Here is a 26,236-nt window from a genome sequence, read left to right as displayed (position 1 = left end):
TCCTATCCTTGTCCATCACCCTATTCCTGTCCATCACTTGGAAGAAGAGTGACACGAAAATGGATACATCACTCTACATGATGAGTGATTTTCGTACTGTTGGAAAACTGACTTTTGGGCTTATGTTACTGTATTTTAATTCTTCTACATAAAGAGGATGAAAGGCATAGCAGTGTAGATTCCTGTCTGTCCTTGAAACAGGTTTCATATCTTGAAGCAAGAAAATAAATTACTCAACCTCTCAAGGTTTCTCCTAACCTCAGTAACCAAGTACCAAACATCACAGTGTTAGCTGGCAGAAGTACTGGGAAGACACAGAAGCCCGACAATGGATAGTATACTGACAAATAGAAATTCGAAGACCTAGACTTGGAAAATAGTTTTGAAGTAGTCAATAATTATAACAATGACACAGTAATCACCATTGTTAGCACTCCCTTCCTAGTCCCTAACCAAAAGCAGTATCTTAGGGTGTCAGCTGAAAACAGAACGAGTCTTCAAATGAAGATTCACTTGTAAGGTTCAAATAAAGACACTTTAGTGAAGATACTTTTTATCTAGATGTTGGGAATAAGCGAAGGATGTGGAGGCATCCAGAGACTAGCAATAGTGGGAAGTCTGAAAGGTCAAGGGAAGAAAGTAGTGTTGCTGGAGCTCATGAGAAAGAGCTGGGGCCATGGGAGCCATGGATGCGGAGACACCCAGCTGCTGGCAGAAAAGCAGTGCTGAGATAAGGAGGGAGAGGGAAGGAAATACCTCAAACCCTCTCTTTCCTCCTGCTCTGGAGTCTCCGGCCAGTACCTCCTATTGGGCTATGGGGCAAACTCAAGTGGGGGCCAGGCAGCAGGAGGGGTCGGGAGAGCCATCTGCAGGCACAGGGCAGAGCAGGACTGAGAATGGACGTGGGGGGCAAACAGTAATAGCACAAGCACTTACTATATGCCAGGCCCTGGGCTGGGTGCTTTAGATGGATTATTTAACCTGATTATCAAAAAGCTTCTATGAGGTATGTACTAGTGTGATCCTTGTTTTTACAGGCGTGAAAACTGAAACTTGCGGATGTCAAGTAACATGCTTGGCAGAGCACACTGCCTGCAAATAGTGCAGCCCGGTGGTTGGACTCTGCTAGACAGTTAGAAACAATGAAGAAATAACGTTTGAGATGGTACACTAGATCAGGTGTCAGCAAACCAGGACCTCTGGGCCAAATCTAGCTGTTTTTGTAAATAAAGTTTTATTGGAACACAGCCACACCCATTCGATTATATTTTGTCTCTGGCTATTTTCACACTAAGGCAGAACTGACTCGTTGCAACAGGGACTGAATGTCCACAAAGCCTAAAATATTTGCTATCTGTCCTTTTCCATAAAATGTTTGGTGACCCCCTTCACTAGAAAGAAGACAATATTTTACTTGGAGCTGCTCTCTGACTTCTCTGATTCTGAAAAGGCCACCCCCTACTCTCATGAAACACTCAGAATGAACTCCCTCTAGTCTGGACTCAGCCTGTGCCTGCCTAATGCAATCCGGGCAAAGAAAAACACAGGTGTCAACAGGGCACTGAACTAGAGAGGAAGGCAGCTGATTAAAGATAAATTGTCTATTGCAAGTATTAAAATCATTAATATTCATTGCATAGACTTTGGAAAATATAAAAAGTGTGATGAAGAAGATAAAAATTAATTACACGACTCAGCATTTTTTAAAAGACTATTTATTTTAGAGAGAGAGAGAGAGCTCTAGTGTGGGGGGAGAGGCAGAGGGAGAAGGAGAAAAAGAATCCCAAGCAGACTGTCCTCTGAGCACAGAGCACTACATGGGGCTCACACTCAGGTCACCAAGATCATGACCTGAACTGAAACCAAGAGTCCGTCACTCAACCGACTAGGCCACCCAGGGTGCCCCTTTTTTCTTTTTAAGATTATTTATTTTTTTAGAGGGAGAGAGAGAGAGTAAATATTTTAATTATACAAACACACATATAATTTTTACTTTTCCCAAAATGAGTTTATACCATGCATACTGTTATGTAACTTACCTATTGAACTGCTTTCTAACCTAAATATTCTATAACATATAGTTTTCCTAAGGGTCTTATAGTGGCTATTGGAATAATAATTCAAATTTAAATAATTAATATTTATCTGAATCAAGTTGGTCTTACCCAAAATTTATTGAATGCTTTCCATATGCCAGATACTCCATTAAGTGTTGGAGACAAAATAATGAAGAGGAGACCTATCTGCTTTTAGAGAGCTTAAATTCTGGAAGGGAAGCCATGGAACTAGTGAATAGGAAAATAAATAAAACAACCGCAAATCATGATCAATGTAACACCAGAAAGAAGGGACAGCAGAGAAAACTTACATGGAGGTGCGTTATGGAGGCCAACCAGAGAAAGCCTCTCTGGGAAGGTGAAATTTTAGCTGAGCCCTGAAATGAGAAGAAACTAGCCATGCCAAGAATGAGGGAAGAGCATTCTATGCAAAGGAAACACCCAATGCAAAGACCCTAAAGATTGAAAAGAAGCTTGTTCAAGGGGCCAAAGATCAGCATGGCGGGAGATGAATGAGTACAGACAAGAGTATCATAAAATATGATCAAGGGTAGACAGGAGATTAACCCCTTGGGGTATACAATGAAACCCTACTCAGCAATACAAAAGAATGGCCCCCGGGAACAAACAAGATAGATAAATCTCAAAATCATTATGTGGCTTGACAGAAACCAGACACAAAAGGGGTGATACCATTCACTTCTATTTATATGAAATTCTAGACAAGCAAAATTCTCTATCATGATGGAAATCATGGTAACAGTCCCTTAGTTAGGGAGTAGGGCAGGGGTTAATTGAGAACGGTATTTTCCTGGGGTAGCAGAAATATTTTATATTGTGATACAGGTGCGTGTGATAGAGGTGAATACATTTGTCAAAATTCATCAAGTTATGCACTCCTACCTGTGCATTTACTGTAAGTTTCATTTCCATATAAAATGAAAACCAAACAACAAAGGACACACATACACAAGTGAGAATAGATGGGACCATTTCTTGCAGGGACTCTGAAGCCATGGTGCAAGTTTAGACTTTGCTTTAAGCACAACAGAAAGCCCCAAGACAGTTTTAAGGAGTGGAATGACATGATCTGATTTATGGTTGAAGATCAGTGTTGCTGCTATTGAAGAATGTATTGGAGGAGGACAACTAGTTAGGGGGTGTGACAGTAGTCCAGGTAAGAGATGAAGGTGGGGAGAAGTGTGAGGGCAGGCCAAATCAGCCCCTTCCTAAGTGAAATTCGTTCCGCATCTTTTTTGTACTATTTCCATTATAAGCCATGCTGCAAGAATCATCCTTACAGATCCATGTCTGAGCACATTTATGGTTATGTGCTTGGATTAAATACATTCTTAGAAGCTGAAATGCTACAAGAATGGGAATGAACATTTTTATTTAGATACAGGTCATCAGCTCACCCAAAAATCAGCAGGATAAGCATGAATATCCATGTCCCTGAATCTCCAAACTGGCCATTCATGATAATAATAATAAGCCTATTAAGCTAGAGAATAGCTGCTAGCTGTTATTAGAAATTACAATTTTTATTACTACAAAATTTGAGTTTTTTCATATAGTTTCAGGCGTTTGAATTTAAGTTTCCAGTAACCCATTTATTTTCTTTGGAAGGTAAACATTCTTTAATAACTCTCCATGTTACTGATATTGTTTAAGACTTAAGCTAAAGCAGATCCCTATTTCTGAGCCTTGTAATGGAGTTTTATGAATTTCTTCCAACAAAGAGACAGAACTGTACACTATAAATGCATCAGATAGCCAAGTTCCATTTCCCTACGGAGATTTATTTTAGCATACCGTCCTGGGTCGGCTATTTGAGCTCCCAGTGAGTCAGTCTTCTAGCTGGGTCAGCACCCTTCAGCAGGATCTGTGTGAATGTTTTCTGTTTCTTTCTCTCTTCTCATTGTTATACTGAGATACTGAGATAGCACCAAGAGAGGTCGGATGGTAACTTGCATGAAACTCCAGCAAGCCCTTATCTGTCTTGTTTTCTATGCCTCAAGAGCCATTGGTAAAATGAAGTTTGTTTTAATGACGGAACCCTTGAAGCAACTCCTCTAGAAAGTATTGTTTCTGAGCATTTGCTTCTCCACTGTTGATGTCATTAGAATCTGTGAATTGAACTGGGATCCAGTTTTCTCGTGTGCTCTCCAATGTTTCTCTCTCCAAATCCCTTTCTTTTCAATATTGATGCATTCTCATTGGTCAAAGCTATTTGTCAGTGCACATTCCTCTGCAAATGATATGGAGATTTACAATAAAATTGTGGTAAAACTATTGTCTGCATTCCTACCTGACTTTTATTAAAGAAATTTTCGTATAAGTTTCACGTTTGTGTGGCAGTATGTATCATACTTTTTTTTTAGTATGGGTTTGTGTCCCCAAAAGTTTGAAAGCCAATGAATTAGCAGGGCAAGGAGGATTTGTTCATAGCAGCACTGTCCACAATAGCCAAACTGTGGAAGGAGCTGAGATGCCCTTCAACAGATGAATGTAAAGAAGATGTGGTCCATATATACAATGGAATATTACTCAGCCATCAGAAAGGACGAATACCTACCATTTGCATCGACATGGATGGAACTGGATGAGATTATGCTAAGTGAAATAAGTAAAGCAGAGAAAGAAAATTATCATATGGTTTCACTAATTTGTGGAACGTAAGGGATAGCAGAGAGGAAAAGGAAGAGAAAAACGAAGGGGGGGGAAACAGAGAGGGAGATGAACCATGAGAGACTATGGACTCTGGGAAATAAACTGAGGGTTTCAGAGGTGAGGGGGTGGGGGGGTTGGGCTAGCCCAGTGAAAGGTATTAAGGAGGGCACGTATTGCATGGAGCAGTGGGTGTTACACGCAAACAATGAATCATGGAACAGTACATCAAAAGCTAATGATGTACTGTATGGTAACTAACAGGTCATAATGAAAAAATAAAATAAAATAAAATAAAATAAAATAAAATAAAATAAAATAAAATAGGAGTTGCTGCAAGAACTAAAAAAATAGAAATGGAGAGCTACAGCCCAGCTTGGAGGGCTAGCCATTAGTAGAAGTGCGCTGGCTAGCAGAACACGTGATTGCCTCCTGAGCTCCCACTGGCTGCATAAGAGCAGTCCCAGCTGCAGCCAAAGGTAAGGAGCAGGGAGAATTCATGACAACAGTAGCAGGTAGCTCTGTTGGGAACGGTCTCTCCCCGGCCATGCAGGTTGGACAGCTAAAGCCCTGCTGTCAGCTGAGAGAGAGCAAATGACAGAGCTTAGGAGCAGAGTGTGTTAAAGCTTTAAGAGACTTTGGAAGCCATGGAACCCTCATTTTATATCCTCGCCAAGAAGGGTGCGTGAAAACCTCCTGGTGTCCAGGCATGGCTTGAGAGCTTCTTTCCCTTTCTCCCTCTACTCCTCCACTAGATAATCCTGCCTGACATGAGGGATTGGATAGGCTAGAAGTATGCTGGCATTCTCAATATTGGGACCTCTCCATTCTACATAAAGCTAATCAACATGAGGTCTTTCCCAAGCTGAAACTTGCCCATGATTACCAAATGATATATGGTTGTTTGCGATATAGATAATGTTCCAATGGGGACCTCACTAAATATCCTCTAAAAACTCCTATTATACAAGACCTCTGGCTGAACTTCAACCCTCTGCTAAGGAGTGAAAAAGAGTGGTGCTGTATCTGCTAACTCCCTCCCCAGCTCTACTCCAAATGCTGGAATCGTTAGGCAAATTATCCTATTTACCTTGTAAAAAGTTGGACAAAGTGAGGCATCAACCTCTAGAAGAATGTAATTAATTAAAGATAACTGGGTTGATTGAATTTAATATCCAACTCTGGAGTGCCTACAAAAAGGACAAGGTGACCATCTATTATTAAGTTCTTAGTAGCTTTTGGCTTTCTTTCTAACAGATGTTTTCCTGTGTTGGTCAATAGTATCCTACGGGTTATAAAATAAAGAAAGAAGTCTGAACAATTGATTGGCAAATTTCCCAAACTTAGGTCAGCCTCAAGTATATGAGAAATGGTGCTACAGTGAGGGCAAATACCGAAAAAAATAAAAATCAATTTGATTTTAAAAATCTATTTTAGTTTGGCTGGATGCTGCCTGAACTCCCACTGCAGAGAACGACAAGCAGTCAGCGTACAGTTCCAGACATCGATACAAAGAAGTGTTTATCTGATAGTCCCGCACAATCTCTTTAGATTTGCCATGTAAACTGCTGTTAATCCAAGAGAGTTGTTCTGTGTTTGCCCATGGTATTTCCCCTTAGAGCTCACACTCTAATTGCAAATTTTTTTTAATGAGAACACTGAAAATCTATCCTGACCAACATTTTCCAAATATTAAGTGTGATTACAGAAGTACTGAGACTTTCTAAAAAAAACAGACATGCCATAACTTACACATCTCAATGAAGCCTTTTGGAAGATTGCAAATATCATCTAACTCTATTTTCCTTGCTCAGAATATAACGAGTTTTGTTTTGTTTCGTTTTTGCTTCTTATAGTCGTATTATCTTGGGCAAGTATTTTAAGCTCGCAGAGCCTCCATTTTCCCATCAATGAAATGGAGATTTGTCCCACAGATGTCTACCAGTGGAATGCAAATGCAGCATCATTTCAAAAATCTTTCTGAGGATAAATAAAATAATACATGCAAAGTGTCCAACATAGCAACTAGCTCATAGTATCCCACGGAACCATGGAAGATGTCATTAGGCTTTATGAACATGGCTCCTTCTACAAGACATAAACCTCACTCTTTCATCTGAAATAAAGTCCTCAGAAGTGAAAACAAAAAATGAAAATCCAAAGTTCATCATTCTGCCCACCCATCGGCGCTGCCCCCTTCTGTCCATTCCCTGAAGTACAAACAGTTTGCGGGGCGAGGGGGAAGGGGAGGGCATCCACCTAACATTTCTGCTTAAGGACCTTTTCAACATGCGATGCATTTAGAATCCTTTTTTTCATTTCGGTTCCAGTATAGTTAACATACAGTGTTATATTGGTTTCAGGAGTACAATATAATGATTCAACAATTCCATACATCACCCGGTGCTTATTGGTACAATTAGAATTCTTGATAATCTGGCCTCTACCCACTCAGCCTAACCTCCATGCTAAGAATCTTATCGCTGTTCAACCATCTCATGCCTTTTTGGGTTTGAACACAATTCCTCTCTGTTTGCAATGTCTGTCCCTGATTCTCCATCCCGCAACTCCCATGTCACCGCACTTCTTTTTCCCACTTCTTCAGGGCACGTTTATTCTCTTTCCTGCTGTGCTCTGGTACCACATTTGTACTCTTGCTGTGTTGAAATTACGTGCTTGTACAGGCATCCCCATCAACCGAGTATACGATAGTGCCCCAGAGTCGCGTCCGTGGGAGACAGTATTGTTCGGAGATTCAGAGCACACACGCTAGGGTGGAACACACCTGGGCTCTTGCCCTATCTGAGCGTGGGTGGTCTACTTAACAACTCTAAACCTGTTTGCTCATCTGGAAAATAAGGATCCTACTGGTACCTCCTTTGTAGGCTTATTGGGAGGATGAAGCGAAATGATGGACATTCAACACTTCATTTCATAACATCTAATAACTGTTAGATGCTCTGGTTGTTTATTGTTTGTTTGTTGTTTATTTATTCCGTGAGGCTTTACAGTAGCTAGGGCCTAGAATATAGCAGGTGGTTAGTTAAAGTGGAACGAATGAATGAATGGCAACTCAAAAAAAATCTGAGATACATCTCCTTATATTTAAGAAGTTTTTTTAAAAGGTACATTTCATGATTCACCTGAAGGACATGCTGAAGTAGCTTACAGTTCCTACACTGAGAGATACGACAGAAGAGATGTGACAGAATCATCTTTGGGAGAAAGATGGTTCACTTAAAAAGGTATACTTGTTGGAATTTTCATGTTGTTATGATTTAGGTATGACTCAACCAAAGTGTTACTTTTCTGAAAAGTTGCTCCTATGACTCCTAAAGGCTTCACAGAGAAAGGCCTTCCCGTGGAAAAATTTGATTGCAAAAGTATACTAAAGGAGGCAACAATCCCATCTCCAGGCTCAGAGCTATAAGAGCCATCCTCGGACTAATTGGTCTTTTTGTTGCCACAGTGTCCTCCAGTGTTTTATAGCTTATGGGTACTGCTGGATACCTTAACGGAAAGCTAGGTACCTGCCTAATGAGTCCCTAACCTGCGATTATACCTAAGAACCCTGGTCCGAGATTCGTACTGATGTACACAATACCATAGGAGTGACAGGAAGACAGACAGGGATAGAAACCTCTGGTTCTTCTATTGTTTTGCATTATTCCAAGAGTTCTGTTAGAAATGTGAGAATATGGGTCCCTCTTATTTTATGCTTTGCTGTTTTACAATGGGACATGGTTTAATGGGGTTTATCTGCATTATTATTATTACTATTATTCATACTTTTTAAACAAAGCCTCACCCTGTAAATTTTAATACATTACATCTTGGATTTTTCTTTAAAAATTTTAAAGACTTTTTTAAAGAGCAATTTCAGGTTCAATTAAGAAAAGGTACAGAAATTTCCCACACATGCATAGCCTCCCCCGTTAACAATCTCCCCCACCAGAGTGGCACATTTGGTATAAGTGATGAAGTCTACATTGACACATAATCACCAAAAAGTCCATAGCTTACATTAGGATTCAGTCTTAGTACTGTGCATTTTATGGTTTGAACAAATCTACAATGGCATGTATCCGTCACTGTAACATCATACGGAGTATTTTCGCTGCCTTAAAAATCTTACGCTCCATCTATTCATGCCTTCCCCTGCCAAACCCCTCCTTTAAAATTTTTACTCTATTCCTGTGGCTTCTCCTTTTCTACTGTCTCTTCATGCACACACTTGTTTCTTCACTGGGAGACAGGATATGGTGTCACCTTTGTTCTGTATATGCAGCAGGCAATGTTTTAAAGATTTGTGTTCTGTCCCTTTCTCTAGCAATATGTTTCGGGGCAAGTCTGCATTCTTTACGAGTCTGGCCCTAAAACTCCATAGATTGCAATTATTCTTAGAGTCTGGTTATGCATCAAAAGATCTCTCTCCTTTTTTTTTTTTTTACCCCCAAATATGGTGCCTAAAATGAAGAGTTGCTAGGTTGTTCACACACTGTGCTTTGAGGAACAGCTTTTCACAGATGCGAGGGCATAAAAATGACGGGCTGTTATCTTGTAGCCTGAAACTCCACTCTCTGAACACATGAAATATGGATATTAAATCAAGCTGTACCTGGTTTCCTCCATATGAATCCTTCCAAGTTCTTGACCTCTGTCCTCTTGCTGTTTCGTTTTAGGCAGAATTCTAGTGTCAAGGTGGGGATGGGGGGATCCATGGCCTCATGGACAAGCTTCTTCTATAGTTTTGTAAATTCAGGGATGACAGAAAACAGTAAAAATAAGTGTAGCGATGATATGGTCAAACAGATAAACATACTTATTCAATGTGAACTGTTTCACTCATTTGCAATGACATCATTGAAAGCTGACAAGCAGGACTTCTAATATTAATATGTAATAAATTATGAAGGAAAATAAATTCTATATGAGATACCAATTATCTCTGGTAATTAGGTAATGTTCACTGCTATCAAGAAAAACAAAAACACAAAAATTATAATGTGGCTCAAACACTATTTCTCATTCATGTACAGTCAGATGAGTATTCCTGATCAACGGGGCTCACCTCAGGGCACTGATCCGGGGTCCTGGGCTCCTTCCATACTGTGGCTCCCCCAGCTTTAACACACAACTTCCAATGTTGCCGTACTCCTCTGCATCACTTCCTGTGAAGGAAAAGAGCATAGAGAATCCGTCACGGGAGGTTTTTTATGCACCACGCTCAGAAATGCTACATATCGCTGCTATTCCTTCCGCTGACTACAACTCAGTCCCCTGGCTACACTTTAGTATAAGACAGTCTGGGAAATGCCACCTGGCTGTGTGCGCTGGAGAAGGAGGAAAAGCTTGTGCTGACCATCTAGACGTCTTTACCGCCACTAGCATACCTTCAATAAGAACATCTTCAAAAACTGCCTTCACAGGTAATTTGACAAGATCGCAAGACAGGTGGGTTATTGATATAAAGAGGCCTTTCCGTTAGAAAAAAAAAAAAACTCATATTTTTATTATGTTCTGAAAATGTTGTCAGCCCTTTCAGTCCCTGGAATTGTCTTACCATTCTGGTTAGAAGCAATATAGTAAAAGGAAGTCATATACACCTGGATTTTCCAACGTCACACAGAAAGGAAAGCAGAAACTGTAACCAAACCCACAGCTGTCAAAGTCCAGACCATCAAACTCTAGAGGATTCAGCCTCTTATTGGCTACACTGGGTCTAGTCCAAACCCTGGTAGAACAGCCACAGCACCATGAGGACACAAAACAAAGAGGAAAGAAGCAAGAATTCTGCAGTATGAGTCATAAAAACTCTCAGGAACAGGTAACTTGTGTTCTTTCCAGTGACTCCTGCATAAGTAACAATTATTCCAAGTTCTTTTTAACGACACTCATCCAGTCAAGACCACTTACATCCATCCTGGGGATAAATGTACACTTTTTGGAGGTTAATTATTTCAGAACCTGACACACAATTCTCACTAAGATTTCACTAATTGGCTCCCAGGGGGCCCAACCACCCACAAGAAGATTACTTTACTTTCTAGGGTCACCTCTGTAACCAAGTTCTATTTATACAAGTTTTATTTCTAGCATTAAAAACTTGTATTTCAAAATCAATTTTGTATGTGTTCTTTGAGGTATGTTAGCAAAATAGAAGAGTGACATTTTTATGCTGGAATTTACTGAGTGCTTCCTATCTATCTCTGATGCCGGTTCTCGAGCAGAAGCCTCTCTCTCTTCCGTGCTCTGCTGTGTTAGTTTATCAGTTTTGAAAAGCACTTAGAAAATCAGAAAAATATTCAATATCATTTACATATAATCAATAATATATGTTTTCTAAACACAAGGGTTTCTGTGATTCAAGAATTGGGATTAATTTTCCTGAAGAAAAAAATACATGATGAATTAAAGACACATCTTCAGCTGCCCACCTGATTGTGAGCGGTTTTTTGGGCATCCATTAAGTGAAGACATCATAACACATTGAACATAAGAAGAAAGGACATATTTGCCCCCGTGAGGCAAAGGTGGGGTGGTAATATATTCACCCAATATGAACCAAGAATATCTACTAAGCAATAAATAACAAAGAGTAAATCCTCTCTTAAGAGGCAATAAATCAACAAATGATCGATCTTATAGGATGGCAGCTTAAAGAAGTATTTGCTTTTAGGTTAGATTATGAATCTCTAGAAAGGAATTATTTAACTGATATTCATTCATATGCCCTTGATACATTATTAAACAAAACAGTTAAGAAAGCTAATTAGAAATCTAATAATCTGGGGCACCTGGGTGGCTCAGTCGTTAAGCATCTGCTTTCAGCTCAGGGCGTGATCCCAGGGTCATGGGATCGAGCCCCGCATTGGGCTCCCTGCTCCACTGAGCTTCTTCCTCTCCCACTCCCCCTGCTGTGTTCCCTCTCTCGCTGGCTGTCTTTCTCTCTGTCAAATAAATAAATAAAATCTTAAAAAAAAAAAAAAGAAACCTAATAATCTGCTTTAATATTTAGAATTCATAAGACTGAGTAAATAAAGCAATATGAGAATATAACAATTAATTCCATAAGTATATAAGTTAAAAAAGAGGAAACCCCATTAATGAGAATTATTCTCTTTCCGAGGATTGACTCATAAAAATGTTTTAAAAATCCCTTTGATTTAGCAAAAGTGGGTAAAAAACTCCCAGATAACTTCAGTTTCTGTATGCTTTTTTTCTTTGAGTGAAAAAAGAAAAGCTGGTTCCTGATCCTACTGCTCTCGGATGATCCTTCAGAGAAAAGGTATTTTTAAGAAATGATCCACAAAGGAAAACCAACGGAAGTACATTTCAATCCCCCAAAAGCAGAACCTTAATAAAATACTTTAGCAGGAAACTTCATTTAGTCATATTATAGCATAGTGTTGATATCATCAGCCAGTGCTGACGAGCATTCTAACTACAGATCTAAACCAAAATTAAAAATACAAATTACTCTTTAGGTAAAAGAATTATTTTACCAAATGAACGAGGGAAACCTAGGCCTAAGTTACATAGCAATCGGAATATGCCTAAAAAAGAAAGTGGTGATCAAGTAAAGTTGGAAAGCAGCTGTGCTCTTGGTCTAAAATCCCTTTCAAAATATAATGTTACCAAACTGACAGAAAATCAGTTTGTTTTTATTCCTGCTGTCTTGATTCTACAATGAACAATTTGTACTCTAAATTTAAAATGATTGGGAGCAATGTGGTAAAGATGACACACTCCTGGACCAAGCCCACATGCACCATCTATTGCTCCCCAGCTGTGTGACCGTGGGCAAGTCCTTGTAACCCTTTAGGTCTTGCCCCTGACACCATATGTACTCGAGGGCTCTCCATCTCCCCTGCTGCGTCCTGCTGTCCATCATTCTGCTCTCAGGGTTCTGACAGGCTAATGACCCGAAGATGCTGGCTGACTGCGGTAGGGTGAGTCTGGAAGATGGGTGGTCACCCAAGAGAGCTCTGGAGGAAAACCATGTTGGATGAGGTCTTTGAAAGTCTTTAGAAACGACAGCTCATGCATTTCCAGAGTCATAAATTGTCACACAAAGCCAATGATCTCATTTTAATGATATTTGTTATTGAAAGAAATATGGATAACAACTTGTCTTAAAATCATTTCATGATGTTGTGGTAAATAATATCAAGCCAGCCTGGAGTGCTGGCATTTTACACTGCCTTTAAATATTAACAAACAAACAAAAAAGAGACCTCTTGATCTTCTCTGAATAAAAACAGGTGGAATTGCAAAATCATTATATCTATGCGAAAATAAAGAGTACATCTCCATTTCTATCCTGAAGTACAGTGCCATGTTTGCAAAATTATTTTTATTTTGTATGTACCCTGTAGTGCTCAACATTTTAATTGCTACTTCCTCAATAAAATTATTGGAAATCTTCCATCTTGCCATTAGCACTTGCAAAATAACTGTTAACAATATGTTATCCAGACACAGAAACTTTATAATTAACGTTGGAATAGTCTTCAAAGTCTAGTGACTAAAATATATCCTATAAAAATTACTGGACTTCATTCAATGCTGTTCTGCCATTTTAAAGTTCAATAAATGTGTTGAGAGGGAGATATTTGGCAACCCAAGTTGGGCAGTCTGGCAGCGAGACCTGAGATGCTGGAAGTTTTGATTTCTGTTGTGCAGTAAATATACCGAAGGCCTCCAGGGTTTCAGTGTAACCCCTGAACAGCGAAAGGAGATCTGACCAAAAGCAACTCCCAGCGGGAATCCGAACAGTCATTCGGGGCTATATTCCCACCTTGTCAGTTGCTGAGGCTCTGGGACAGGTTCCATTTAAGCAATAAAACACAACAGGCCATGTATATTTCTGGGTGATTATAGCATAACTCAGATTGTCTTATAAGTCATGAGGCTGAAGGCCAAGTGTCTTAACTCCATGAGAAGTGCAGTATTGGCCCTGAAACACAGTGCCTGAAGTGTCTTATTGCTGTCAAGAAATGGAATTTCTACAGTACATTAAGAAAAGGAAAACACTTAGCACAGTGGATTTAAAATAACCATGGCTATGACATCACTGACAGCTAATCAAAACTCTAATTGCAACCAGAGTTCTGAGGCTATTGTATAAAAGGTCTTAACAGACACAGCCATGGATACAAGGAAGAATGATGCCTAGGCCTGTACTCCAGTAGCACAGGGTCCCGAAGCAAGAATGGAATAGGTGGACAGATTTCAGACGATCTCTTTAGCTGTGACTTGGTAACGTTGTCGTTAACTTGCCTTGAGCAATTAAGACCCCCCCCAAAAAAAAAAACCAAAAAAAAAAAAAAAAAAAAGGCAAGCGGTGCAAACACTTCTTGAATATTTTTCAGTTGCAATCTTCATGTTCCTACAGTTAACTATTTCTTTGAACAATTAAGAGATTAGACAGCATAAATGGGAACAAAAATCCAGTTCAGATACCTTAGAAGAGATGAAAGATTACAATGAACCGAGAAGAGTTTGGGGGTCACATGTTGCTCATGATCCGTGCAAGGAATTTCTAGTGTTATTCAGTTGAAGTTGTCCAAAAGGATTGAAGCCACTATGTGGTCATAAGGACCCAGTTCAGATTTTACACCTGAACCTGCCTAACACCACAAAATGGAACGCTCATTTCAAGGCCCAGTTAACAGCCTCAATAAATTTAGCTCTGCCAAAGCACACACGGAGAGGCATGTTCAGAAGGTGCCACAGGGAGGCATATAACATCATAAATGAGAGCGAAAAAAGAGCGTGTCTCAGGAGTCAGAGGATTTGTGCTTAATGATCTTCTGGGTCACCATGGATAAGTATTTAATTTTTGTGGGCTTCAGTTTCCTCCCAGTGGACTCTCCTCGGGCTCTGGTGACAGGCATTGCTTCCTCAGGCTCGAAAGGAAGCTACTCTGCCATTTCCTGAAAGTTCACTGACAAAGTCATAAAGAGGCAAAACACACTTAAAGGGAAGCTGCCTTTGACACGTCGTGGGCACACGTGTATATCCGTAAACAGAAGTTACATAAGAACTTTGCCGTCAGCCGCAGCAACGATAACCTTAGAGATAAGCAAATACTAACACACTCTTACATAAGATTTTGGAGCAACAAATTCTGCATGTTCTGTGGGTGAAAACGAGTAGCAGTTTGTCCCACCAAGGAGCACACGTAAGTTCTGGAACAAAGGCCCCACAGAACCATGTTTATCTCTTCCTTCTGAATTTATTGGAATTTTTTACCTATATCATACCCGTCAGCCATGGTAAGAGTAATTGTATGCTACCTGTGACAAAGTATTTCTAATAGTTTTGTTTAAATATATTTCTAATAATCTTTATTTATATCACTCTGGCTTCCTTTGGAATGAAAAAAGTTAAATGAGTAACCAAATGGCTAACTTAGATATAAGTAAAATTTTAATTTCTTAAAAATATTATACTCTTATTTTTATGAAATGGAGCAAACGATTATTTTATTAGGTCAAAATTTTATATATTGAGATTTTTAAATTTAGCTTTGTTCAGCCGATCCATTTAAGATGGTTAAGAATCCTGCTTCTGGGGATGCCTGGGTGGCGCAGTCGTTAGGCGGCTGCCTTCGGCTCAGGGCGTGATCATGGCGTTCCGGGATCGAGTCCCACATCGGGCTCCTCCGCTGGGAGCCTGCTTCTTCCTCTCCCACTCCCCCTGCTGTGTTCCCTCTCTCGCTGGCTGTCTCTCTGTCACATAAATAAATAAAATCTTAAAAAAAAAAAAAAAAAAAAAAAAAAAAAAAGAATCCTGCTTCTGGGGTGCCTGGGTGGCGCAGTTGTTAAGCGTCTGCCTTCAGCTCAGGGCGTGATCCTGGCGTTCTGGAATTGAGCCCCCCATCAGGCTGCTCGGCTGGGAGCCTGCTTCTTCCTCTCCCACTCCCCCTGCTTGTGTTCCCTCTCTCGCTGGCTGTCTCTCTGTCACATAAATAAATAAAATCTTAAAAAAAAAAAAGAATCCTGCTTCTGCAGTTACATATATATTTTAGTTTAACTTGAAGTGAGCTGCATTTCTAAATTCCAATTTAACCAATGATCCTGTAACAGACCTTTCATAAATGAAAATTTTCACAATTACAATAACCTCTGTCTTTGATAAAAGAACTAGATTCCAAGATACATTCAATTAACGACAGCATCTAAAATATTGTCCCAATTTCCAAGCTTGTCACTGAATAAATTTAATAAAACATGCTCCATTAACATCACTGTTAAAAGGGTGTGGTGTCCTGTACAAATGACGTACTATGCAGAGACATAAGCACTAGGGTCTAATGAGCAGCTAGTAACACGTTAAGTCAGGGCCAGGAGGAACGATATTCTCTTTTCCTGTGCACGACGCAATAAATCAGTGCGAAGCTGCTTTCAAAGCACATGCTACGTATCTTCAAGAGTGTAACTCGGTGTCACCTGTGAACACACGTGGGCTGCCACAACATGGCCAATTCCCAACCACCTGAACTAGTAAATGGCCTAGAGATATATTAACAAAACAGCCCTCTTACTTTAGACATTGTTTGTAACATACCTGTTAGAGAGGGGTTACTGGGTTGTTCAGGACACTTGGCTAACGGATCCGAAACAGGCATGTTCTTCCCCAACAATCACCCCTCCTCTCTGGCTCCTGCTGAGACACAAGTGCTAGCATGCACGTACGTAACACGGAAGCAAAGTGCAAAAAGCTAGGCGTTCTGTTTGTTTTTCTTTTCCTTTTTTTTTTTTTTTTACGATTTTATTTATTTATTTGACAGAGAGAGAGACAGCCAGCGAGAGAGGGAACACAAGCAGGGGGAGTGGGAGAGGAAGAAGCAGGCTCCCAGCAGAGCAGGGAGCCCAATGCGGGGCTCGATCCCAGAACCCTGGAATGACACCCTGAGCTGAAGGCAGATGCTTAACGACCGAACCACCCAGGCGCCCCTCTGTTTGTTTTTCGTTGGCTTAGCTCTGCCCAATCACCTCCGGTGCAAAGCGAAGATAAAAATTAGGTTGGATTGTGTATGTAGCATCATTAAGCAACTAAGTAGAGCCTCCTCTTATCCCCAACCCCTAATCCATATTAGGCTCTTAGCATCTTCTGGCCAGTCATCTGGTCCAGAAATGAAAGTGATGACTGAGAAGCAGAGGCACACCTTGATGGAGCAACAAGAGAGCATTTGGCCTTCTCACTGCCCCAGCAGCACAATGGAGGACCACAGAAGAGAGTGTGTGAGCACGAACACAATCACTCTGATCATCAGACCCCAGTTAGTCATCCCAGACCGAACAAGTGGCTGAGCAACTCTTCTTTACTTGGGGAAGGGTGGGGAAGAGGCTGAGCAGACAGGGGCTGGAAGCATGTAAGATTCTCCCTCTCTCTGCTTCCATGTGCTGGGAAATGGGAACAAACTATGGGATTTTTTAAAAGTGATGTATTAGGTGGGGCTAAAAGGAAGTCTGTTTGCCAAGGATGTCCTCTGAGGAGTAGCTTCAAGGAAGAGAACACAAGGAAGGAGGTAGTTGTGGGGTGGGCAAGGCATCTCATCGAGGTCTACGGACTATAAAACACCAAGTGGAGAAGCCTGCTGATGGCTCATCACTCACTGAAATCTCCTTTCCCCAACAACCCATATTCTCCATGTAGCAAAGAGACAGTGAAATATAACTTTGTACCACATGGGGTAGGAGTGGGGAGTGACAAACCACTTGTCCCACAAAGCCTGTCTGCTATATAATCACTGAAATGATGTAACTTAAATCTCTCTCTCCAGATGAGCAAATCAAATAAGGAAAAGAAGAGAGGCTAAAAAAGATAGAAATAAAGTATCAAAGAAGAAAAGAAAACAAATAGCTTAAAAGAGCTGCTAAGAGATGAACCAACCCTTGAGTAGTTAGCATGACAGACATTATAATAGATTGAACGGTGTTCCCCTAAAGTTCATGTCCACAGAACCTTGTGAATGTGACCTTATTTGGAAATAGGGTCTTTGCAGATAAAATCAAGATAAGATGAGGTCATAGAGAGCAGGGTGGGCCTATATCCAATATGACGGGTGTCCTTATAAAAAGAAGGAAATTTGGACACCGACATACAGGGAAGATGGCCACGTGAAGACAGAGGCAGAGACTGGGTTTAGGCTGATACAACCAAGGGAAGGCAACGACTGCCTGCAACCAGTGGAAGCTAAGAAGAGGCAAGGAAGGGTGTTCCCCTACAGCCTTCGGGGAGAGCACAGTCTTGCGGACACCCTCATTTTGGACTTCAAGCCTCCAGAACTGTGAGAGACTAAGATTCTGTTGTTTCAAGCCACCCAGTTGGTGGTAATTTGTTACGGTAGTCCTAAGAAACTAATACAAACACTAATGGTACATCACTAGAACTTTGTTATTTAGCTCTTTCTTCACATGAAAATTTACTTCATCACATTTTTAAAAATAGCCTTTTGCATAGGAAAATAATACCATTTACCTAGTCAAAGGTAATAAATGCACTTGGATTCTTCTTGTACCCGCGTGAATTGACTGGTACCCCCACTTTCCACTGTCCTTGTGATCATCATCATTTACCTGCAAGGTGCAGTATCAGGCAATGAGTATAGATTTCAATCATGGAGAAGAATGTCTCTGTGCTATGAGGCTTTTGCGGAGATAAAATCTATAACCCAGCCTCATGAAGGCTATTATCTCTTAAATGATGAAATAAACTGATCTAAGCCACAGTGAGGCTATGAGAATAATTACACAGATAATATGGACAAATTGCAGCATTTCTGCTAAGCAGTGCTTTCTTCCCACTGTAATACATCATATATTTGGGAATTACAAAGTACTTAGGATGAAATAAGCCTTGCTTCTCTAAGTTGTAATAGTGCCTTTTTATAACCTTAAGGAGTTTTTTCCTCTATCTCTTGCTACTGATTAAGAATTACTTCTCTAAATTAGCTTAATTTGCAGCAAGGGATTAATAAATGGGAAGAGCACTAACCTTTGGCCTTACAAATGCACTCAGAAATAACCATGATCAGAGCGATCCTGCTGGGAGTTTTATCAGTCACCGGGATATTGGCAAAGGTGCATTTATCATGTAATGGGTCTAATGGGACCCAACCTTTGGTTGCACTTACATGTTTTGCCAAGTATCCTGACTCAAGGGGAGGTTTTGGTGGGAAACTCCAACTCTTAGCATTCTTCTCTTGGTCCCAATGACTGAGTCCCAAATAAAAATGATAATTACAATGATAATAGAATGATAACAACAGCTAACATTCATTGAACACTTACTATGTGTTAGGCGCTTTGCTAAAAATTTTACCTACATTACCTCACTTAACTTCTATGACATAGGTGCCATTATTATCACCATTTTATAAATGAGGAAACGGATTTAGAGACAAAAAAGGATTGTACGAGTTGAGATCCATCCCAGCAGGGAAAGATGGCACCCTCAAAAAGGGCAAATAGAGTTTAATGAGATTATTTACAAAGTTGTGAGCAAAGTTAAGGGAAACCAACAAGCAATGGTGAAGGCCTAAACCAATCAGGAAGTTTTTACTATCCCTGGCTGGAATACTGCAAGGCCAGCCAGCAGAAGCCAAAGCCTTTGCTAGAAAGACATAGCCATGGTCAATCTGTGACCTGGCAGGCAGGTGACTGGGAAATAAACACTCTGACCTCTCTCCTGTCTCTGATCTCCTAAAGCATTATCCTTTGGCTGACCCAAATGGAAACCAGAGGGCATGAGCACTTAGTGATGTCGTCCTTAGAGGCCAGTCTCCAGGATACAGAGCAGGGTGGAATGGAGAATGGATCTGGAGGGGCAAACGGTGTTTATGCAGCACAATAACTTATTCAGGACATACAACTACTCATCATTGGATGAAGGCAAAATGCAAATCTGGGCTTGATGGTACTGGGCCCTTAGGCCCACCTTTGATGGCTCATCAACCACCACTATGGTCTGCTGCAGCTCCTGACCCAGCTCCCAATCTGCTGGGGTAAATCAGGACACCGTCAGTCCTGTGACCCTCCCTTCTTTATCACGCCTGCCACTTGAGCTACCTCAAACCCAAACACAGCTATTGTCTCCTCAAACTCTTACAGCCCTGATTCATCAAGCACGCCCTTGATGACTGCTGGAAAGTTTGCCTTGTGGTACAGATTCCCTGAGGCAGCAACAAAAATGCACTGCTGAAATCTACTACTATTGGGAGCATGACTGACTAACGCCCCTCCTCCCTCTGCTGCCTCTTGGAGCTGTTTTTACACCAAGAACACACTTCCCACAGGCTCCTCCCAGACAACAACTGAGAACAGTGGTGGTACTCAGACAGGCCCAACCCAGCAAGAGGTGGGTATTCCCCATGGGTGATGTTGCTTGAGGACTCCTCATTAGCCTCATTAGTTCAAGACTCCTCCTTTCCAATCCAATTTCCTCCTCACTCCTCCTTCCTTCATTCCATAGATGTCAGACCTGCATGTGGTCTGAAGCCTCTCTTCACCTTCTCCAGTTTCTCCCGATAAATCTCTTACATGTCTAATTCCATCCTGGCATCTGCTTTCAATAGGCATGAACTAATGCAAGTGGTACTGGGCGGGTCTGAGGCAACAGGTGGTAAGATGAGAACATGAGACTGGCTCATTTATCACCTGAGGGAAAAGAGGATCCTATCTTTTTTTTTTTTTAATATAAATTTTAGTGCAATATTGGTTTCTGGAATAGAATTCAGTGACTCATCACTTACATACAACACCCAGTGCTCATCACAACAAGTGCCCTCTTTAATAAATAGGGCACAGATAGCCCCCAGAACAAGTTAGCAGCTCAACTGCTAAAGATTTCATTAGTGGTTATCTGGGAAAATGAGTGGAAGTAAACACCTTGCAGATGAAACAACCCAGGCATTTGAAAGATGTGAGGTAGCCGTAACTACAAGAATTACAGAGGTGACCACTTACTGCTAAGTTGTTTTGATGCCCTAGAGAGGGATAATGAAAAACTGGAATCCATTAGCGACAGTTAAAAGCCAAGTAGGAGAGCCAGAGCATATCTCTGGTACCTTCCAAAGAGGCCCTTATTTCCTGGGGTGGAAGAGGAGACACAGCTGAGCAGCATTCTGGAGCTCTGACAGTTGAGTATCGGAGTTTCAGAGATGGCTTGAATGCTCACCCAGGACAAATCTATTATGCTGAGGACCCTGCTTGGGAAAAACAGACCCTGAAATGTGGGATAGGGCCGTCTGGATGGATGCGTCTGAGGATATTGCCTCTGCAAAGCCCTCTTGAGACTGTTGGAACTGTGTGTTTTCTCATCTGGGGGAAGTGGGCATGCTGGATTGAATACATCAGAAGGCCAGAAAATAGTATTCTAGAGAACATATCATTTACTAAGGCCATTAAAAATGCAGTGGTAGAAGGGGCATGACTATCACTAGGAATTCATGGTAGCTGTCCTCTGTAGGCTGCGGCCGATTGAAGAAGAGGCAATCACAGAACTGAGCTCATTAATATTTATGGAAGATAATGGGGCCGTAAAGCACCGGGGGCTGGGTATTTAACCCTCAAAAAACATGATGTTGCAATTACCACAATGAAGACCCAAATAGCCAAAGCAATCTTGAGAAAGAAGAACAAAGCTGGAGGTGTCACAATCCCAGATTTCAAGATATACTACAAAGGTATAGTAATCAAGACAGCATGGTACTGGGACAAAAACAGACATGTAGATCAACAGAACAAAATAGAGAGCCCAGAAATAAACCCATGCTTATATGGTCAATCAATTATGACAAAGGAGTCAAGAATATACAATGGAGAAAAGACAGTCTCTTCAATAAATGATGCTGGGAAACTGGACAGCTCTATGCAAAAGAATGCAACTGGACCACTTTTTTACACCATATACAAAAAAACTCAAAATGGATTGATTAAAGACCTAAATGAGAGACCTGGAACCATAAAATTCCTAGAAGAAAACATAGGCAGAAAACATAGACAGGGTCTTTGACTTTAGCCTTAGTAACATTTTTCTAGGTATGTCTCCTGAGGCAAGGGAAACAAAAGCAAAAATAAACTATTAGGACTACATCAAAATAAAAATCTTCTGCACAGTGAAGGAAACCAACAACAAAACAAAAAGGCAGCCTACTGCCAAACTAAACTGAATGGAAGAAGACAGTTGCAAATGACATATCTGACAAGGAGTTAATATCCAAAATATATACAGAACTGATACAACTCCATGTCAAAAAAAAATAATCTAACTAAAAATTTTATTCAAAGAAGACATATAGATGGCCAGCAGACACATGAAAAGATGCTCAACATCACTAATTCTCAGGAAAAGGCAAATCAAAACTACAATGAGATATCACCTTACACCTGTGAGAATGGCTAGAAACAGAAAGACAAGAAGTAACAAGTACTGGCAAGGTCAAGGAGAAAAAGGAACCCTTGTGCACTATTGGTGGGAATGTAAATTGGTACAGCTACTGTGGAAAACAGCATGGAGGTGTCTCAAAAAATTAAAAATAGAAATACCTTATGATCCAGTAATTCCACTACTAGGTATTTACCCAAAGAAAACAAAAAACACTAATTCAAAAAGAAATATGTACCCTAAAGTCTACTGCAGCATTTTTTAGCCAAGATGAGGAAGCAACCCAAGTGTCCATTGACAGATGAATGGGTACAGAAGATGTGGTGTGTATGTGTATGTATATATATATATATATACATATATATATATATATAGGAATATTATTCAGCCATTCAAAAGAATGCAATCTTGCCCATTGCAGCAACATGGATGGACCTAGAGGGTATTATGCTAAGTGAAATAAGTCAGACAGAGAAAGACCAATACCATATAATTTCACTTATGTGTATAATCTAAAAAAACAAAACAAATGAACAAATATACAAAAAGAAACAGACCTAAAAATACAGAGAAGAAACAGATGACTGCCAGGGGGGAGGATGTGTGAGGGGGATGGGCAGAATGGGTGAAGGGAAGTGGGAGATACAGGCTTCCGGTTATGAAATGAGTAAGTCATGACATAAAAGATACAGCATGGGGAATATAGTCGATGGTACTGTAATAGCAGTTTGTGGTGACAGCTGGTAGCTGTACTTGTAGTGAGAACAGTATAACACATAGAGCTGTAGAATCGCCATGTCGTACACCTGAAACTAATGTAACATCATGTGTCAACTACAGCTCACTACAAAAAAAAAGTTACCATAATGATAATGACATGCAAAACCAAAGGAGTCTTGATCTATAAGGAGTTATGGAGATGGTTAATGGTACCTGTAGGGGCAAAATGGGTGGAGCCCAACTTCTACAATCAGGACAAAAGTTGCACTCCCTTGCTCAGTTTTCGGATCCAGAATCCCCTGACTTGAAAGGGTCCCTCCGAGGAAGAACACTGTAACACTGTGAAAAGGACATATTGTAATGATTTTCTCCAGCTCTTCCCTAATGAGATCTATGGTCATATAATTCTGTGACTGAGTACACTAGCAAGAAATACCAACTCATCAAGGCTACTGGATTCAGAGTCTCAGGTGACACTGAATCCCAGAGACCCAAGCATCATCATGGCCCACCTGTTAGAGTGGGGACTTACAGAAGCCAGGTAATAAATTCTATGTGATAGCAGAAGTCTGACTTCCAAGTTCCATGGACCCACCAAGCAGCCATTTCCTCAGTTCCCTACCTTATCATTGGAATGGACACATTAGGGAGTTTGAGTAACCCCCACATTGGGTCCTTGGCTTGTGGAGCAAGAGCTATCATAGCAGAGAAAAGCAAATGGAAACCTTTGAAACTGCTCTTGTTTTGTGGACCAAGAGAGTAAGTCAAAAACGATATCACATATTGTTGGTGAAGGGATGGTGGAGATTAGTACCATCACTAAAATCTAGAAGATGCAGGGGTGGTGGTTTCAGTTATATCTCTCTTTAATTCAGCAGTCTGGTCCCTGCACAAACCAGATGGGGCCCACCAAGCCTTAGGCATCTTTATCCAGAAACAGAGCACAAGTGATTTTATGGTAATACTTATTGGACACTCAGATTTCATCATTTGAATTCTGATTTATCACTCAAGTTATGGACACTTGTAGATCATACCAAATTCAAACTTAAGGGGGGGTGGTTAAGGCTATGAATTTAAACAAAGAAGATACTATGCCTTCCGGACATTTTACATCATTCTAACTGGGCTCCATCAACAATAAACTCGATGATGCTTTCAAAAAAGGCACATTGCCTCTTGATGCTGTATTGCTCCAAGCTTCTCCACGGACTATTATTCTCCCTATATTTGGCCAGGTATACTACAGCATCTATTTTAAGACAACCTAAGAGCCACCTTTTCCAAGAAGTCTCCCTGAAACCCCATCTGCACACCAGGCTGGTTTAGAGGTCCTTTCTTGGTGCTCCAATAATATCCCTGCAGTTTTATATTTGCCAATAATATCCCACCTTGTTTTATAATTGCCCATTTATATATCTGTCTCCTCACTGGACTGTGAGCCACTTGAGGGCAGGGACTGTATCTCATTCATCTCTGAGCCTCAGTGGTTTAGAATAGTGCCTGGCACATGGTTGGCAACCCATAAGTACTTGTTGAATGAAAGAATAGATGATTAAGTAAATTTAAATATTCTGTGTTGATGTTTGGGTTTTGTACCAGTTTTTCAGAATGCAGCACTTTATGAGTGATTTCTGCCAGAACACATTAGGCTGTTTCATGAATGTGTATGCAGGCAAGTTTCCAATTTATTCTTTTGAACTGGAACAATACCGTTCGAGACCACCCAGTGAGGACTAGTCTCTGTGGTCAATACTCTGCAACTAAGATTGAAACATTAGCCTTCAGTCTACTCTGGATAGAATTCTTGCACACATCATCTCCACAGAAGGTCAGAAAAGTATCAACAGCAGAATTACTGATTTAGGGTGTTCCCAGGGGGCTGGGGATTCTGAAGGAGCCCCATACCTGGCTTGCTTGCCACAGAAGGGCCTAGTCTGCCAAAGGTCTCTTTAGCTGATGTGGCTCTTCGATCCCAGCTTAAAGCATCACTTTACCAGGTTCCACAGAATGATGCCTGCCCTGTGCCTGAGAAAAGAAAGCTTTCAGGGGCGCCTGGGTGGCTCAGTTAAGTGTCTGCCTTCAGCTCAGGTCATGATCCCGGGGTCCTGGGATGGAGCCCTCATCGGGCTCCCTGCTCAGCAGGACCCTGCTTCTCCCTCTCCCTCTGCCTGCCACTCCCCGGCTTGTACTCTTTCTCTCTTTCTCTCTGTCAAATAATAAATAAAATGGTAATAAAAAAAGAAAGAAGAAAAGAAAGAAAGAAAGAAAGAAAGAAAGAAAGAAAGAAAGAAAGAAAGAAAGAAAGAAAGAGAGAGAAAGAGAGGGAGAGAGAGAGGGAGGGAGGGAGGGAGGGAGGGAGGGAGGGAGGAAGGAAGGAAGGAAGGAAGGAAGGAAGGAAGGAAGGAAGGAAGGAAGGAAGGAAGCTCTCAGATAGCAGTGTGGTCAGTTGTAGCTCAGCCTGACTAGAAACTATCATCGGCCAGATTTTTGCACTGCTTCTCAAACCACACAAGCCTGATTCTCCCGTCTGGGAGTAGAACCTGCTTCCATGAAAGCTACCACTGGGATCTGAGTACACGACTTAGAGAAAGTCAAGTATTACAATACAAGTAACAGGAGCGAACCTTCAAGCATTTGTACACAGCAGCTGATATGCTGGTTATTTTCTGAATGTGCTTCCACTGTCTGATTTATTCCTCCCAGATCTGAAGTATGAGAATATGAGACATCAATAAATCTAGATGTATGCCGTGGCCGGTGCAGAAAGGATCCAAGTACACATTAGGACCAACGAACATCACCATCTGTAATCTGATCCTTTGTCATTGCTCGGGAATCTGAAGGAAGGGAGAATATTATGAGCTTCTGAATTACACTAACCTGGATTCTCACCCAGGCTCCGCAACTTAACAGCAGTGTGACCGGACAAGTTACTTCCTCTGATTAATCCTCAGTGTCATTGTCCCTAAAATGGGACAGTGTGTTTAACTGCAAAACTTCACCTCCTTCCATCGTATCATGCTGCTGCTCATTATAAAACATGATCTTTGCCCTTGAATATATGGCTCTGAAAGAAAAATAGGACAGAAAAACAAATAATTAAAATACAATCTAAACACCTACCAGTTGCTCATTGAAATCTTGGCCCAAGTTTCCAGGAAAACATCACAGGTATAAGAGTTAGAAACAACATAAAAGCCAATGTCTATCTCAGTGTCTGATACAGAAAAAGATACCATGGAATAGCAATTCATGACCATTTAAGTTCAGTTGGATCAAAACTACCCACTTACTCACCCTCCTGGCCCAAGAAGAGTGTTCGTATCAGGCAGGCTCCTCCTGGTTAGCAATGTGGTTTTTTTATACGCAAAGAAAGCCCCACGAAGCCA

General features: G+C 40.9%; 1 long non-coding RNA gene across 11 annotated transcripts in view; it reads right to left on the bottom strand.

Annotated features, from left to right (window-relative positions):
• LOC113261053 (uncharacterized) overlaps positions 1-26,236 on the bottom strand; it is a 126,499-nt gene that overhangs the window by 64,877 nt on the left and 35,386 nt on the right. For 6 of the 11 annotated variants that reach the window (XR_008956177.1, XR_008956178.1, XR_008956176.1 and 3 more), the window contains exons 3-5: positions 25,728-25,914; positions 9,799-9,898; positions 9,346-9,469 (exon numbers count right to left, since the gene is read on the bottom strand). This is a non-coding gene — a long non-coding RNA (uncharacterized LOC113261053). Of the gene's footprint in view, positions 1-9,345; positions 9,470-9,798; positions 9,899-23,057; positions 23,184-25,471; positions 25,553-25,727; positions 25,915-26,236 lie in introns of all 11 variants that reach the window. The other 5 variants (XR_003318229.4, XR_008956181.1, XR_003318233.4 and 2 more) reach the window with 2 other exon arrangements.

Source organism: Ursus arctos, unplaced genomic scaffold (genome assembly GCF_023065955.2).
Source record: "Ursus arctos isolate Adak ecotype North America unplaced genomic scaffold, UrsArc2.0 scaffold_29, whole genome shotgun sequence".
NCBI lineage: Eukaryota > Metazoa > Chordata > Mammalia > Carnivora > Ursidae > Ursus > Ursus arctos.
The sequence above is the reverse complement of the archived record's forward strand: the minus strand, read 5'-3'. Positions and strand labels throughout refer to the sequence as shown.